General features: G+C 40.3%; 1 pseudogene; it reads right to left on the bottom strand.

Annotated features, from left to right (window-relative positions):
- Positions 1–1,575: 1,575 nt before the first annotated feature.
- On the bottom strand, positions 1,576–2,412 carry LOC118626738 (annotated as a pseudogene).
- Positions 2,413–4,781: the final 2,369 nt, after the last annotated feature.

Raw genomic sequence — 4,781 nt, 5'->3', positions numbered from 1 at the left:
GGAAAGATTACAAAAGGAGGTTTAGATACAAACCTCCTTTCTCCCTAATTAACCTAGAAAAGTTAGTAGCTTAAAAAACAAAACAAAACAAAACAAAAAAACCAGGTGGGTGGAGGGAGGATAGAGTGAGTGTTCTTAAACAACTAATTTTTTTTATATGTTCTATTGCCATAAAGAAGAATGAAGTTTTCTTGTTTGTTTGTTTGTTTGTTTGTTTTTTAACACACAAAAGTCTAGTTCTTAATTAAGTTAGGGGTCTCTGAGAGTTAGAGCACTGGCTGAACTCTGATTCCTGCTATAAAATCAGATAAGAGAACCACACAGAATTTTCATGTTCTCATTGCTTGGAAGTGACTTTGCTAAATGACTCTCATTAAAAGTGGTGCCTAAAAGCAATACTCTTTTACTTAAAACAAATATTTAACTCTTGCCATAGAAATATAAACAGAGCAGTGACTTGGGGACTTGCCTTCGTGTAAACTACTGCTTTGATAACCCAAAGAGGTCTTGGAGTCAGCCTCAGCCACCGACAACCCTGGAGCAAAGCCACCTCGCATGCCTGGACATCACACGAGGTTCTTTTCTTTTTCTATTCCCTTCTGCTAAATTACTTTTCTCCAGATATCCATTCTTTTTTAACTTCAAAAGCTTACGGAGCACCTGTCACCTAAGGCCTGTGTTGTGGTGTCCTACGTGGCATTTCACAGTTCTGCAGGGACTCCACTCAGGCTTTGCTCTCTAATGAAGTGGACAACTTGTGATCCTCTTGACATAAATCGTCACAGGTCAATGCCCTGAAAAGAGTGGTCTGAATTCTTGTAATATCAAAATAGGTTTTCTTAATATAAAACATATTTTTACATGTTTCTATCAGCTGAGGAAACACATAATGACAAACATTTCTAAGGATTCAGGAGCATTTTTATTAAAAAATTATTTTTTTTAATTGAAATTTGGAGAGAGAGGAAGGATAGGGAGATAGAAACATCAGTGAGAATCGACTGGCCGACTCCTGCATGCCCCCCACTGGGGACCGGGCCCACAACCTGGGCATGTGCCCTGATTGGGAATTGAACCGGCAACCTCTTGGTGCATGGGTCGATGCTCAACCACTGAACTACATTAGCTGGGTGAATTTTACATGTTAAAAAAATTTTTTTTTTCTTTATTGATTTTAGAGAGAGAGGAAGTGAGAGGGAGAGGGAGATAGAAACATCGATGAGAGAGAACATCAATAGGCTGCCTCCAACATGCCCCCCACTGGGGATCGGGCCCACAACCTGGGCACATGTCCTGACAGGGAATTGAACCAGTGACCTCTTGGTGCATGGGTCGATGCTCAACCACTGATCCACACTGGCTGGGTGAATATTACATGTTTTTTAAAATGATGTGTTCTTTTACTCATTTAATTAAAAATAATAGAAATGCACTCAAATTTTATTCTAGTATTCAAAAATGTTTGGAAAACTTTTTCTTAATTTTTAGCCCTGAAGTTTATCCTAATGCCTTTAGAAATAGTCATTGTAACCCAGTGAAAAATGCTTTGTGGTCTTAATAGTTTATAGGACTGAATTATATTTGAAGGTGTAATGAAATAGTCCCATCTTTCCATTTGTTTATGTGGTCTGAAATCACAGTTCTGCACAATGGACATGTTTTCTCTCTGTAAAACCCTAAGATAATATACTCTTTGGAAAATATAGGCTGACAGATGGGAAGAACAATCTTCTGAAATTCAGCTTGACATATTGAACAAATATCATCCACACCTGAACGAGTCACTCCATAAAGAGGTTGTGTAAAAAATATTCACAAAACCTGTCTGAAAGTTCTCAGACAAAAAAAAATCCGGCCCTGGCCAATTTGGCTCAGTAGTTGAGCTTCGGCCTGCGGACCAGAGAGTCCCGGGTTCGGTTCCTGCTAGGGGCACGTACCAAAAAAAAAAAAAAAAAAAAAAAATCCAAAAGCTTTAAAATGAAGTAGAACAAAGTCAGTAATATCTCAAGAATCAATCTAGTTATATCACCAAACACCCTATATAGCTCAGAAGGTAATGAAACCAAACTGATATGGGAACAAAATTCAGTAATACTGACATAATTCTTCTAAGAACTTATAGCAGTAACTCTTGATTTAAAAGGCACTATGAAAGAAGGCACCAATAAATACAGCATTTTGAGCCTATGAAAAAAAGTTTCAGAACAAAGTCTAATTCCAGCAATCCAAAGTACTTTCCAGAAGCTTGAATGATCCAAAGTAGGATTTAAAAATAATAAGCTACAATAAAGTGACAGAATGAACGCGAGTAGGAGGTCCTGCCAGCAATACCAGTAACCAACCGAATCTTTGAGCACCTACCCTTCTCCTAGAAAAGTCTGGTTTACAATGATTTTGTTTTTTTGCACACATAGAAGTTGTTAGAAGCCCAATTCCAAGAGGAATTCCATGTATTTCTTGAGCTTAGATTTTCAGCACATCTTTTGGGCATGGAGTTTATCTGGAGATGAACATCTCCAGAATGAAAGCAAGACCCTCCTCCCAACCCATCTTGGTGCATAGCTCTTGTAACAGTTTTCTAGTCAGGCCTCCAACTTTTGGATCCTCAATTTCTGTTTGCAAAGTAGCCAATTATTTCCTGAGCTCATCTCTTGTAATACTTTGCCTGAAGTACAAAGTAAAAGTGAGCCCACAGTTATTCTCTGGCCCACAATCATTTCCCCTAAAGCTACAGACTCAGTAGGCATGGGACCTGCTTTGCCAGTTATCTCAGGCAGCAATTTTATCAAATATTTTGCCCCTCTATAATTTGGGTGTCCCCCATTACAGCTCTGTTATAGATTCCCTTATCATAAGCCTTGAAATCAAATGGTGGAAGTCTTCTAACTTGGTTCTTTTTCAAAGCTGTTTGGACCTTTGCAGTTCTAGATGTATTTTAGACTCATTTTTTTCAATTGCTTACAAAGAAACCCCCGTGCTGGGATAAAAAACTGAAGCTGGAGAAGCAGGGCATCTGAGATGAAAGCTGGCAAATCAGAGCATTGCCTAAGTAACCTTTCTAAGCACCAGCACGGTGGACAAGTGCGAGCTTCAGGGGAACCTGCTGAGAGGGACCGCGAAGGGGGCTGGCGTTGAGGTCTGTGGAAGGCTGGGACCTGGTCCTAGCTCCTGCCTGTGAGTTTGCTGCCAGACATCTGGTGGTGGGTTGCTGTTGGTCAGCAGGGAGGGCAGAGGGGAAGATTGCTGGAAGAGGCAGAAGAAAGTGCAGAGTGGGGACGAGTGAGGACGCTGGCACCTGCTGGCATTTCTGCTGTTTTCTCTTCTCGCCTCTAACCACGATGACCTTCATAGCATATTGGCTGCTGCTGCACATCGCTTTCCAATTCTTGTGCAAGTTTCTGTTTTGGCTTAGTCTAACCCAGAATCAAATAGGAAAGGTGATTCTAAAATGTAGTCCCAACTTAGTGAGACCAACTCAAAAAAATCCCCTTTCTCTTTGCTCTCTCTGCATCACCATCGTCATCCAACCAGCCATCAACCCCTGCTAATTCTGCATTGTCAATAGCGCTGCGTTATGACCGCTTCTCTTCCCTGTCACTGCTCTTCTTTAGTTCCACCCTTCATACATTTTATGTCTGGATTGTTGCAATTGCCTCCTGACTTGCAGTTACATTAAATATGGCCATGCAGATTGTCACTGCACGACTGCAGCGTAGCCACCTAGATCTAGCTGCATTTCTTCCCCCATTAACTTGGGCCATTCTTTTAAAAGGCAAAACTGACCATGTCATTCTCTTGCCTCAAATGCTTCTTGGCCTTCTATGGCTTTGCAGGTGAGGTACATTTTCCTTAGTATAGAATATTAATCCATTCATGATTAGCAGGATTCATGAATCCTGGAATCAGGATTTCTAAGTTGGCATGTCTTTTAGCCACTTGTAAAATGTAAGATCTTGGGCAAGTTACTTCATCTCACTGGGCTTCTGTTTCTTTAACTGTGAATTGGGGAGGGGGCGTTAAGAATAGTCCTTTCCTCATCAATTTTTGTCAGCATACATTGAGATGTCAAGGACTTAGTACAGTGACTAGCACATGGTAAACTTTCAATAGTAAAATTTGAAACATTGTTATTGTTCTTTCTGTAGTGTAGTCTCTCACCATTGTCTGGACTGCCCTACCTCTGTGCTTTAGCTAAATAGAACTCCTTGTAGGAAGTCTCCATGTCATGACCCATTCTTCCTCTGTGCCTGTACACATGCCCGAGTTACCCTTTTTTTCTGGTTAGAAAATGCTCATTCTCCAGGACTCAGGACTCTTCACTTCCTCTTGGAAGCGTCTTCTGATTCCCTCAGCCTCAGTTAGTGGCTACTCCCTTGAGTTGTCTTAGGAGCCAGTGTTTGGTTATGTCACAGTGAATTCTAGTTTTCTTGTTATCTACCCATCTCCTCTGCGATGTAAGCTATAGACTAACTATCTCCCCTGCTAGACCATAAACTCCAGACTGTTTTATTAAGGGTAAGGACCGTTTTACTTGTCTCTGTAATCTTAGGCCCTAATGTAGTACAGACTAAGTTCTTAAGGATGCTTGTGAGCAGGTTCTTAAAAATGTTTATTGAAAAAAATGTTTATTGAATTAATGAATAGTGATGCATGATGAGGGCTCTAATAGGCATTGTTATACTTTATGGAGAAATAGAAAGATGATGGAGGGAAGATGTTGGCATAATGCATAATAATAGAAATTCCAGGATTCTGAAATTCAGTGCTTTGATAGATTTTTA

The sequence above is a fragment of the Molossus molossus genome, unplaced genomic scaffold, assembly GCF_014108415.1.
Source record: "Molossus molossus isolate mMolMol1 unplaced genomic scaffold, mMolMol1.p scaffold_m16_p_12, whole genome shotgun sequence".
NCBI lineage: Eukaryota > Metazoa > Chordata > Mammalia > Chiroptera > Molossidae > Molossus > Molossus molossus.
Note: the sequence above shows the minus strand (reverse complement) of the source record. Positions and strands in the feature narration are given on the sequence as shown.